Genomic DNA, 14,025 nt, shown 5'->3' on the forward strand with positions numbered 1-14,025 from the left:
ACTATACTAGAAGGAATCAATAGCAGAATAACTAAGGCAGAAGAACAGATAAGTGACCTGGAAGACAGAATGGTGGAATTCACTGCTGTGGAACAGAATAAAGAAAAAAGAATGAAAAGAAATGAAGACAGCCTAAGAGACCTCTGGGACAACATTAAACGCAACAACATTCACATTATAGGGGTCCCAAAAGGAGAAGAGAGAGAAAAAGGACCCGAGAAAATACTTGAAGAGATTATAGTCGAAAACTTCCCTAATATGGGAAAGGAAATAGCCACCCAAATCCAGGAAGCGCAGAGAGTCCCATACAGGATAAACCCAAGGAGAAACATGCCAAGACACATAGTAATCAAACTGGCAAAAATTAAAGACAAAGAAAAATTATTAAAAGCAGCAAAGGAAAAACGACAAATAACATACTAAGGAACTCCCATAAGGTTAACAGCTGATCTCTCAGCAGAAACTCTACAAGGCAGAAGGGAGTGGCATGATATACTTAAAGTGATGAAAGGAAAGAACCTACAACCAAGATTACTCTACCCGGCAAGGGTCTCATTCAGATTCGATGGAGAAATCAAAAGCTTTACAGACAAGCAAAAGCTAAGTGAATTTAGCACCACCAAACCAGCTTTACAACAAATGCTAAAGGAACTTCTCTAAGTGGGAAACACAAGAGAAGAAAAGGACCTACAAAAACAAACCCAAAACAATTAAGAAAATGATCATAGGAACATACATATCAATAATTACCCTAAACATGAATGGATTAAATGCTACAACCAAAAGACACAGGCTTGCTGAATGGATATGAAAACAAGACCCATATATATGCTGTCTACAAGAGACCCACTTCAGAGCTAGGGACACATTCACTCTGAAAATGAGGGGATGGAAAAAGATATTCCATGCAAATGGAAATCAAAAGAAAGCAGGAGTAGCAATACTCATATCAGATAAAATAGACTTTAAAATAAAGAATGTTACAAGATACAAGGAAGGACATTACATAATGACCAGGGGATCCATCCAAGAAGAAGATACAACAATTATAAATATATATGCACCCAACATAGGAGCACCTCAATACATAAGGCAACTGCTAACAGCTATAAAAGAGGAAATCGACAGTAACACAATATTAGTGGGGGACTTTAACACCTCACTTACACCAATGGACAGATCATCTAAAATGAAAATAAATAAGGAAACAGAAGCTTTAAATGACACAATATACCAGATAGATTTAATTGATATTTATAGGGCATTCCATCCAAAAACAGCAGATTACACTTTCTTCTCAAGTGCACACGGAACGTTCTGCAGGATAGATCACATCTTGGGTCACAAATCAAGCCTCAGTAAATTTAAGAAAATTGAAATCATATCAAGCATCTTTTCTGACCACAGTGCTATGAGATTAGAAATGAACTACAGGGAAAAAACGTAAAAAACACAAACACATGGAGGCTAAACAATATGTTACTAAATAACCAAGAGATCACTGAGGAAATCAAAGAGGAAATCGAAAAATACCTAGAGACAAATGACAATGAAAACACGGCGATCCAAAACCCATGGGATGCAGCAAAAGCAGTTCTAAGAGGGAAGCTTATAGCTATACAAGCCTACCTCAAGAAACAAGAAAAATCTCAAACAATCTAACCTTACACCTAAAGGAACTAGAGAAAGAACAAACAAAACCCAAAGTTAGCAGAAGGAAAGAAATCATAAAGATCAGAGCAGAAGTAAATGAAATCGAAGCAAAGAAAACAATAGCAAAGGTCAACAAAACTAAAAGCTGGTTCTTTGAGAAGATAAACAAAATTGATAAACCATTAGCCAGACTCATGAAGAAAAACAGGGAGAGTACTCAAATCAATAAAATTAGAAAAAAAAGTATATTGTGGACATCATTCTATTTCAATACTTACAGTGCCATGATCTGTATTCTTTTTTTTTTTTTTTGCGGTACGCGGGCCTCTCACTGTTGTGACCTCTCCCGTTGCGTAGCACAGGCTCCAGACGCGCAGGCTCAGCGGCCATGGCTCACAGACCCAGCCGCTCCGCGGCACATGGGATCCTCCCGGACCAGCGCACGAACCCATGTCCCCTGCATCGGCAGGTGGACTCTCAACCACTGCGCCACCAGGGAAGCCCTGCGCCACCAGGGAAGCCCTGTATTCTTATGTAATAACTCAACAAACATTTATTAAACAGTTAGAAGACACAAGGTGGTCTGGTTGCTGGTTATACCGAGATGAATCAGGCACGTATCCTATCTGTAAAAAGGAGCTTTCTACCTAGGAAGGGAAATAAGACATGAACATAGATAACTGTATTCCAAGTATGAGAGAGAGATAGATAAAATGCTACTAAAAAAGATTATTTACAGATATGAGGGAGGTAAAGCCTCCATGACAATATAATCATTTAGCTAAACTAGGGTTTCTCACCCTTAGCACTATTGCTATTTGGGGATCATTCTTTCCTGTGGAGACTGTCCTGTGCACTGTAGGCTGTTCAGCAGCATCCCTGGCCTCTACCCACTAGATGCAAGGAGCCCTCCCCTCCCCCAGTGTAACAACCCAAAATGTCTCTGGACATTGCCAAAGGTCCCCGGGGAGGCGAAATCGCCCCTGATTGAGAACCACTGAGCTAGACCTTAAATCATCATTGTTAATGGCTGCGTAGTACACTACATGGATAATCTACAATTTATGGAACTAATACCCTGTAATTGCACGTTCCTGTTGTGTCCAATTTTCCACTGCTTTTTTGTTAAGTAGTACTTTTATTTTATTTTATTTTATTTATTTATTTATTTATGTGCTGTGCTGCATGCAGGATCTTAGTTCCCCAACCAGGAATCGAACCTGTGCCCCCTGCATTGGGAGCATGGAGTCTTAAACACTGGACCGCCAGGGAAGTCCCTCCACTATGTTTTATAAAACATAACTTTTAGAAGTATGACATGACATCGGCTCCTTAGGATAAATAGCTAACATCACGCTAGAGTTCTTTTTTACTATAAAAGTTACACATGTTAAAACTAGTCTTTCAAACAATTTGAAAAGTAAAATTAAAAGGCTTGATCTAGGGACTTCCCTGGTGGTCCAGTGGTTAAGAGGCCACGCTCCCAACGCAGGGGGCCCAGGTTCGATTCCTGTCAGGGAACTAGATCCCACATGCATGCTGCAACTAGGAGTCCACGTGGCGCAGCTAAGAGTGCATGCCGCTGCAACGAAGATCGTGCAGTGAACATCCCCCATGCCGCATCTAAGACGCAGTGCAGCCAAATAAATAAATATATTTTTTAAAAAGGCTTGATCTATCAATCTCAATCCCCAGAAATACAGTCTGTGGTATGTCAATTTAAAATTTTTATATGTATTAAGAAGTAAAGTGGTAAAAGCCCTCTTTTAATGCATTTTGATAATCACATGTGACACTTTGGTCTATTCACTGCAAATTTCACCTGGAGCTTTCCAAGCCACATTTTTTAAACTATAGGTCTTGGCCCATTAGTGAAACGAATTAGAGGATCATGATCAGCATTTTTTAAAAATGAAAGAGAACAGAATAGATCACATCAGAGTGCATTACACACAGTGAGGATAGGTACTACTTTGTGAGAAATTTGTTTCAGTATCATAGAAAGATGGAAAGATGATAGACTGAAAGATGATAGATTGATAGATAATGTAAGATGTATACGTTGCTGTGGATTGCAGCCAAGAAAAGTTTTAAAGCCACCACTTTAAGCAATCTAAATATATATATATATATTTTTTTAAGTTGGCAATTTTTAAAAATAAATTTATATTCATTTATTTATTTATTTTTGGCTGCGTTGGGTCTTTGTTGCGCACAGGCTTTATCTAGTTGCGGCGAGTGGGGACTACTCTTGGTGTGGTGCACAGGCTTCTCATTGCGGTGGCTTCTCTTGTTGCGGAGCATGGGCTCTAGGCACGTGGGCTTCAGTAGTTGTGGCTTGCAGGCTCTAGAGCGCAGGCTCAGTAGTTGTGGCCCACGGGCTTAGTTGCTCTGAGGCATGTGGGATCTTCCCGGACCAGGGCTCAAACTCGTGTCCTCTGCAACGGCAGGCGGATTCTCAAGCACTGTGCCACCAGGAAAGTCCCTAGGGATTTTATAGTTTCACATTTAGGTCTACTCTCCATTTTGGGTTAAGTTTTGTAAAAGATGTATGTTCTGTGTTTCCATTCAGTCTTTTGCACGTGGCTGTCCTGTTCTTCCCACAGCATTTGTTGAACAGACTATCCTTTGTCCATTGAGTTGTCTTTGCTCCTTTGTCAAAGAAAGGGTAAGACTTTTTCACAACACACCCAGGTGTTCTTCTCGTGTCAGTTCTTTTTGCTGATAAACTGATGACAGCTGTGTTTAAGGTAAGGGAATTGCACTGGAGTCAGGGACCTAGTATTTATAATCTAAGCTCCTTCAATTACAAGCTGTGAGATCATGGGTAAGTTACCTCTCTGAGCCTCAGTCTTCTCAATTGTATAATGGGTTTGATAATAATAGGATTGATAATAATCGGAGGGTTATCATGAGACAAATTAGATAATAGAGGTAAAATAACTGGCACATACTAACTGCATACTAACAGCTCAATAAATGTTAGCGGTTATTATTCAGTATTCTAAATTTAACTTGCTTCCTGTCTCAGGGACTCACCATCAAAATATATCAGACAGGAATACACACATATTTTTTCTTCATTCTCTAGAATTCTTTCTAATTTTTATAAAATCGTGTACCATTTAGGTTTGTTGGGTTTTTTCAAAACCACATTCTCTGTAAACTCATCTATAGTGACAGAAAGCAAATCAATGATTTTTCTGTGGCCGGAGACAGAGGAAGGGGCAAGGGAAACTTTGGGGGATAATTAAAATGTTCTGGTTTTTTTTATTGTGGTAGCGCTTTTATGGGTGTTACCATCTGTAAAAACTTGATGAATTGTATACTTTAAATTGGTGCAGTTTATGGTACATAAACTATACCTCATTATGAAACAAGTCAGGAAATGTAAATGCTATCTGGATACTGATATCAAGGAATTGTTAACTAACTTTTTTCCGTGTGAGAATGTATTGCAGTTATTTTGAATTTTTTGAAAAAGAAGCCCTTAGAATCTTCATACACTGTTGATAAGAATGTAAACTGGGCTTCCCTGGTGGCACAGTGGTTAAGAATCCACCTGCCAGTGCAGGGGACACAGGTTCGAGCCCTGGTCCAAGAAGATCCCACATGCCAGATCCCACATGCTGCGGAGCAACTAAGCCCGTGCACCACAACTACTGAGCCTGCACGCTAAAAGCTTGTGAGCCACAACTACTGAGCCCGCGTGCCACAACTACTGAAGCCCACATGCCTAGAGCCCATGCTCTGCAACAAGAGAAGCCACCACAATGAGAAGCCCGCGCACTGCAACGAAGAGTAGCCCCCGCTCACCGCAACTAGAGAAAGCCCACGCACAGCAACGAAGACCCAACACAGCCAAAAATTTTTAAAAATTAAAATTTTTTTAAAAACTCCAAAAAAAAAGAATGTAAACTGGTGTAGCCACTATGGAAAACAGCATGGAGGTTACCCCAAAAATTAAGAATAGAACTACGATATGATACAGCTAATCTGCTTTTTTTTTTTTTTTTGGCCGTGTGGTTTGGCTTATGGGATCTCAATTCCCCGACCAGGGATTGAACCAGAGCCCCAGTAGTGAAAGCCTGGAATCCTAACCAGTAGGCCACCAGGGAATTCCCCCAGCTATTCCACTTCAGGCTATTTATCCAAAGAATACGAAAACACTAATTCAAAAAGATACACGCACCCCTATGTTCATCTCAGTATTATTTATAATAGCTAAGTGTCCATCAATGGATGAATGAAAAAAGATATACGCACGTGTGCGCACACACACACACTGAAATACTAATCAGCCATAAAAAAGGTGAAATCTTGCCATTTGCGACAACATGGATGGACCTTGAAGGTATCATGCTGAGTGAAGTAAGTCAGACTGAGAAAGAAAAATACCACGATTTCACACATATGTGGAATATAAAAAACAAACAAACACACACACAAATAAATGGACAAACCAAACCAAAACAAATACATAGATACAGAGAACAGAGTAGTGGTTACCAGAGGGGAAGGGAGGAAGGACAAAATAGGTAAAGGGGGTCAACTGTATGGTGACGGATGGAAACTAAGTTTTTGGTGGTGGGCACGCTGTAGGGTGTAGAGAAGTAGAAATATAATTCTGTACACATGAAATATGTTATAAACCAATGTTAATCTCAATGTAAAAAAATAATAAAAAGGAACCCTTGTATTTTAGAGATGCATATAGAAATATTTACAAATGAAATCATATGAAATGTGATATATCCATCAAAATAAATGAGGGATGGTAGGAGTGGCGGGGGGATAGATGAAACACATTTGACCATGAGCTGATCACTACTGAAGCTAGGTGGTGTATACATGGGCGTTCGTTCCACTATTCTATTTTCTTTTGTGTATGTTTGAGATTGTCTATAATTTAAAATTTGAAAAATCCCACATGTGCAGGAACTATTATTTCAGTAAGTGGAACAAGACTGAAACCACCACTAAGGTTTTTTGATTGTTGCTGCACACCATTTTTAATTTTAATTTGTAAATAAAAATTTTGAGATAATTGTGAATTCACATGCAGTTGTAAGAAATATTATAGAGACAGCCTTCATACACTGTGCCCAGTTTCCTCCAAAGGTAACATCTTGCAAAACTATAGTATATTATCACAATCAGAATATTGTTACTGATACAATCCACTCATCGTCAGATTTCCCCAGTTACACCTGTACTCATTTGTATGTGTGTGTCTTTGTGCATTGTGCTACACAATTTTATCCCTATATAGGTTTATGTATCCACCACCACTGTCAAGATACTAAACCATTCCAATACCACAAGCGCAAGGATTCCTCATTTTGCTGTTTTATTACCACACTCACATTCCTTAAACCTCACCCCTAATCCCTAACCTCTGGCCACTACTAAGCTCTCCTCGATTTCTAAAGTTTTGTCATTTCAGAAATGCTATGTGACTGGAATTATAAGGTATGTAACCTTTTGGGATTGGCTTTTTTTGCTCAACATAATTCCCTGTAGATTCATCCAAGACGTGTGTATGAAGAGTTCCTTTCTTTTTATTGCTGAGTTTGATTCCGTGGTATGAATTGTAGAACAGCTTGTTTAACTATTCACCAGCGGAAGGACATCTGGGCTGATTTCAGTTCTTGGCTATTGCAAATAAAGCTGCTGTGAACATTCACAGATGCATTTTTCATCTAACATTTTGTTTTCTAGCAGTATAATAATTTCTCCTATTCATTAATCTTAGAAGACTGGTAATTTTGCAAACTTTCCAAGTAAAATCTGTTAGGTTAATTAATTTATACGTTTTAAGCATAAGTAAGTTCCCTTAAGTGAGATTATGAAGTATTTTCTTAACGATATAATGAACTTCTCTGGCTTTTCTTCTAACATATTTTGAAAAGCAAGTCTCAAAAGGAATTTGTAAATTACCTTACAATTACAGAACCTCTTGATGACTAAGAAAGCTTTACATCAATGCTGGTTTCCTATTTGTAATAATCAAATGAAGCAATCTTGCTGTAACTTCTGCACCTCATAAATATGTATTAGGAGACAAAGTTTCCAACTGATACATCCATATGCCATCACTAAGGGCCAGAGAACATGTTACAGGTTTTAAATTTGTGCCTTTAGGTCTTTCGGCATAAAGTACAATAATGATGTAATTTACATTCAGCCACAGATATACTGAAAATTTCCAATTTACCAGGGAATTCTATTTTCAAAAACCACTACAGATCCTTTTGAAGGTAAAGCACGCTTTTGTCATGGTTATTTACCTGTCTCAGCTCTAAGCTGACCCTTTTTTTTCTTTTTTAATATTTATTTATTTATTTGGCTGCACCAGGTCTGTGGTGCGGCACACGGGATCTTCGTTGTGGCATGTGGGATCTAGTTCCCTGACCAGGGATCCAACCCGGGCCCCCTGCACTGGGAGCGCAGTCTTAACCGCTGGACCACCAGGGAAGCCCCATAAGCTGACCCTTTTAAACTCTGCTCTGTGATACCAGGGCGGGGACTCTACAAACTGTTTTTCCCAAACTCCCAAGCTGGTTGCCTTCCCATGAGGTTCTGTTAATGGGAGGTTCTGATGGGAGACTGGAAGGAGGGACAAGGGACCTCTGGTGGCCAGCTTCCATCAACAGCCCCCACTCACCCCCCCCCACCAGCCTCCAGCTTCTTTCAGCCTTCCCAGCATCACCATACCAGGCCTCCGCAGAGGCACCAGTGCCCATCAGCCACGCCCTCTTGGGGGTCTGAGCAGGGGCTGTGTGGAGTGCCCCCAACAGAGGCCCATGCACCAGCCAGCGCAGGACCTCTCCTCCAAGCTCCCAGGTTCTGGTAACCCCACTGCTTTCCTTTCGCTCCCCAAGCCCTAAGTGTGGTAGCTGCTTCTTGCAGTTACTAATATCAGCTCTAGGGGTACAGGAAGCAGTGACAAATATCCAGGGTATCTTGTCCTTTCTTTCAGCTGTGTACCCAATTCACTGTATTGAATCCGCTGTTGGAAACACTTTGCACAACTTTCTGTTTTCCTGTAGCTTTCATACAATTGTAAATACACATTTGCAAAGTTTTTAGTACCTTATCTATTTCCTCTCCAACTACAGGGCCATAGTCCTTATTCAGGAGAATCTATGGTTGAATTCAGGACTTGGAGGGGGAAGGGGTTAGGTGAACATCAGACATTGTTTGGTTGTAAGCAACAAATGGACTCAGGCTAACTTCAGCAAAAAGGGAATATATGGTAGGGCATGTGGAGCTCACAGAATAAAAGCAGCCATTCTAGAGATCTTGGAAGCAGGAACCAGTGGCCAGCACCTTGGGGTGCTTCACCAGCAAGGGTTTAGGGAATCCACATTCCAGAAAGGGCATGGCTGACGGGCCCAACGGGGGTTAAGTACCTACACTTTGGCTGATGGAGAGCAGAGTATCCTGATGGACAGTCCTACCAAACTACAAGAAGTCTGAAGAAGGAAGAGGGGCTCAGTCTGGAGAAGGAAGAATGGACAATGGCCAGCAATTACAAATTTTCACTCCAGTGAACTTCAGAAGAGGTCTTCAGTTGTAAATTAAAATGCACAGTACACTAAAATTTTGAATAGAAGAACAACGTGGGCTTCCCTGGTGGCGCAGCGGTTGGGAGTCCGCCTGCCAATGCAGGCGACACGGGTCCGTGCCCCGGTCCGGGAGGATCCCACGTGCTGCGGAGCGGCTGGGACCGTGAGCCATGGCTGCTGAGCCTGCGCGTCCGGAGCCTGTGCTCCGCAATGGGAGAGGCCACAGCAGTGAGAGGCCCGCGTACCGCAAAAAAAAGAAAAAAAGAACAACGTGCTTGGGGTAAAATGCTTAGAGCAAGGTTTCTAAAAGGAGGTTCTATGTGTGAAGCCTTCTCATCTCTGCTTATGGACTGGGCCAAGGCCAGGAGGAATTTCCTATTCAATATTTTTCATTTGAAAAATATTTATTTACTTCGTCCCATTGATTCTAAGTCTAAGCCCCAGGGATTCTGCTCTAGGTCATTTCCTTCATTCACTGTCACCAATGCAGAGCTCGTGTAGCTTAACGTTAATGGCTAGCACAGCGGGGAAAGGTGGCCTTTCAGAAATCCAGAGGGACGCTCCACAAGGGTTAAATATTAACGCATTTATAAGTATAAAACAATTACTTCACTCTACCTAATATCACAATAGTAAATGAAAACAAAGTACAAGTTCAAACAAGTACAGCGTGCTTTCAATTTTATAATTTTCCTCCAACTCCCTCATACAGTTGCATTAAATATTTTAAGAGAAATTACTTAGAATTCTATCACACTAAGACAACTTTTCATTTGCATCACTCATCTGCCATTGCTTTTTATATTTTTTCTAAAATGTGTGGGTTTCTTTTTCTGTTTATAAGACTGATGTCTGTCCACTGGAGAAAAATTTTAAGTAGAGCAATATATAAAGAATAAAATAACCATCATCCATAATTTCAGTAACCAAGGGCCAATGACTATTAATGTTTTCGTGTATTTTCTTCCACTCCTAGTGATTTGAATAAAAACAATTTGGCCAGAAACAAAATTGGTATTCTTTATGTTCTTCTTTTGTTTGTGTAATTTTCAGGTTTTTCTGTAACGAGCTCTGCTTTTGTAATAAGAAAAACAAACAATAAAGGGATTTATAAAAGGGCAGGAGAGCTGTATACGTCTTGTTCATCCCAGGTATCTCCAGTTCCCAGAAAAACGCTTGGCACACGGTGAGTCCTGCAACATTTTTTTTGAATGGCTAAGACTTTTTGCCAAAAACTAGTGAGACACAGTTGCTAATGAACACAGAATCACCCACAGCTACGTCCGGGTATTATTTCCCTCTCTCATTCCTTTTGGTAAACAGTTCATTTTATCAGATACGATCACTTTTGCTGTCTTGTTTTATCATGAGATAATTTATTATAATTAATAGTATATGGTATCATATATCTTTGTCAATAATTCCACCGGTCAGCCAGCTGGAAACTTTAAAATGACCAATATATAATAAGTAGTCAATAAGTATTTGATGCCACTTTCCTCCCAGTCACCCTTCATCAAGTCTTGTTGATTTTTCTTTGCAGCATAGCTCCTCTTTTATTTTCCTTAGAGTCCCAGTGCCATTAGCCTTACAACATAATTATTTTACCTAGTTTATCACAAGTAACTCTTAACTAGTCTCTCTCCATCTATTCATTCTTGTCCAAAGTGATTCATTCTCCAAAACACTTTTGCTGTCTTAATAGAAGATCGATTAAATTCAAATTCCAACTCCAACACTCACTATGTGACCTTGGCACTGTCTGCCTGAGCTTCCTCATCTGGTAAGCTCTGGTTCAGTTGCTGGTGTTACACTAAAACAAAGATCCTGCCATAGATTTATATTCTAGTGTAGGAGAAAAAGCCTATGAACAAACATTTGTCAGGTGGTGATATGTGCTATGAAAAAAAAAAAGAAAGAGGAAAGAAAGTGATTACCTGTGGAGGAGGTGTGTTGCTATTTTATAAGGGGTGGTCAGATAGAGAACAGACTTGTGGGTGCCAAGGTGGAGGCCAAGACGGGGGCTGGGGAGGGAAGTATTGGGAGGTTGGGATTAGCAGATGCAAACTATTGTACACAGGATGGATAAACAAGGTCCTACTATAGCACAGGGAACTATATTCAATATCCTGTGATAAACCATAATGGAAAAGAATATGAAAAAGAATACGTATATATATATGTATAACTGAGTCACTTTGGTGTACAACAGAAATTAACACAGCATTGTAAAGCAACTATACTTCAATAAAATTTTAAAAAAACGTAAAAGGTGGTCAGGACCTGGCTAGAGGCTTCAAAAAATATACTAGTGTCCAGTCTCAAACCACAAGTTGTGACTTAGCGTGATCGTGAAAGCAATGTAGGGGGTCGTCTGCATACTTTTAAAAATTAAATAAAATACCAGAGTGCATCACATATATTAAAGGCCAGCACTGTGTGGTCTAACTTGTTTTGGTTTATATACAAGTGTACTAGTCTGTAAAACACGGTCGGCATGAAGAAAGTGGTGGTTAACACTATAGCAACTTTGAGGTAAGCAGTCTTAAGAGAAAGGTACCTGAACAGGGCATCTCTCGGTTAAGAGAGCCCACACCTTGTTCGCACACCTGTTGGTGCCTTATTCAATTAGTGGACTCAGCTGACTGCAAGAGAGACAAAAAGACAACCACAGAGAAAGTGGAAGATTAGGACCAGAGCTAAGAAGGTGGAGTGAAAGGCAAAACCAAAACTGAACAGTTCGCAATTCAAGAGAGAAAAACTGATACTACATTTTTGACGCAAAAAAGTGCCTGACCAGAAAAAGACCAAAAAAATTTAGAGAAACAGAAATGACAGATTCAATTTAACAACAACAAAATCCCAAACTAGCAAAATATGCTGTACCAGTTACTTTGGGATTGTGTATGATAGTGCCTGAATATTTTCACAAACTCCCAAAATATCTGCTCCGTATTTTCTACTCAGACCCTCAGTGAGGTGGACAGCATAAAGATTTTAAAGTCAAATCGTCTGGGAAGATTTCTTTCAACCATTTAAACATTTAATAGGTTTTGGAAATCATGCCTACCCACCAGAAAATAAGTAAAATATATTAATGGGAGACTGGAAATCGTCTGCCAAGCCTTCTCTTACTGTGCACATGAGGAAGTTCCCATTGAAGCAGAGCTATACGACACAATTATTCTAGAACACGGTGGGCAAACTACAGTCCTCCATCTAAATCTAACCCGCCACTTAATTTTGCATGGCCCACGAGCTCAAAATGATTTTTCAATTTTCAAGTGGTTGAAAATAATCAAAAGAACATTTTGTGACGCGTGAAAATTATATGAAGTTCATATTTCAGTGTCTATAAAGTTTTATTGGAATACAGCCAGGATCATCCATATTGTCTAGGGCTGCTTTCTCGCTATAACGCTGCCGAGAAGTTGCCCCCAAAGCCTAAGCTATTTACTATCTGGCCCCTTTTAGAAAAACGTTTACCAACCAGTGTTTTAGAACAAGAAGTCTGTATTGTTTAAACACCCTTCCAACCCTCTTCCCTCTCCAGCCGCTCCCCACTTCCCCTGCTTCAGTCACTAACATTCCTGAGGCTGACATGAAAGGGAGAGCGTTATAATAATGAATTGTACCATATCGGAAACCAGAGACACCAGACAGTAAATTTCTATATAAGGTAATACGAGTGGTTCTGCCACGGACTAGAGTAATGCCTGGGTTCGTTTCCCGATCATAAAAGTGGGCATCAGAGCAGCAACCGCACGATTTCGTTTCAGAATCACCATCGTCACTTGCAAGAAGGTGCTTGGAAAGCATCACGGCAGCAAGTGTCCCGGCGCGGGGGTGCTTTTGCAGCGGGAGCCTCTCGGAGTCTGGATGTAGACTGAGGCTCCCTTTGCACTAGGCACCTCGGCCACCTCCCCCCAGCCCGTCCCCTCTGCTCCTGGCCCTCATTTTCATTCCCTTTTGGCCTTGCAGCCTGCTTTCTCCTCACCCCCGAGCACTCCTCAGGGGCTACCAAGTTCCAGGGCAGAGCAAGCCTCCGGCAAGCCGGCGCAGGTCAGCTCTGCCCAGCTCTTTCCAGCCTCGCCAGCTTGGGGTGGGGCCACACTGGGACCCCCGCAGGTGACAAGTATGACTCAGCAGGGCCCGGGGCTAGGACAGAGACCAGAACGCCAGTGCAGGGACAAAATCCCCCGCAGTACGAGAGGCCTCAAACATCATTTGAAGGACTCAAATTTGTGAGCAAACAAAAATGTAATTCAAATCAGCTTCGGAGCGTTTGCGGCCTGTGCCTGAACAGGCCGCAGGTTTAGCCTACTAGGGAGGCCCGGCGGCTTCTGCAGTCACAAAACGCCCGCGGCCTCTGCAAAAGGCCCCCTTTGCCTCAGACAAACCCTACCTCGGCTCGACCAGGCCGCATAAAAGGCCAGTCGGCTGGAGGGAGAACTTTCGGGTGCAGAGTATTGCATGCCCGCGACTCTCAGGGAGACTTTGAGGGCACAGTAGTCTCTCGAGACTAGAAACCATTTTCCTTTCTCGCTCTGAGATTTTGCTTGGCTAAGCGGCGGCAGCCTCCCTGCCCCCTACCCCCACCGCCACGGCCACGGCCGCTGCAAGCAGCCACGCCCCGCGGCCTCAGGGCTCGCCGCCCCGAGGCTCGCAGCCCCCACGCAGCTTGCAAGCCGCGCCTCCTTTCGCCCCACCCCCGCGCACCCCCATCCGCCCCCGCGGCCGGCTCTGGGAGCGCCGGGCGAGTCCTCGCGCCTGCGCCTCGCCAACTTCCTGCCGCGGAACG

The sequence above is a fragment of the Mesoplodon bidens genome (assembly GCF_964165515.1).
Source record: "Mesoplodon bidens genome assembly, chromosome: X".
Classification (NCBI taxonomy): Eukaryota; Metazoa; Chordata; class Mammalia; order Artiodactyla; family Ziphiidae; genus Mesoplodon; species Mesoplodon bidens.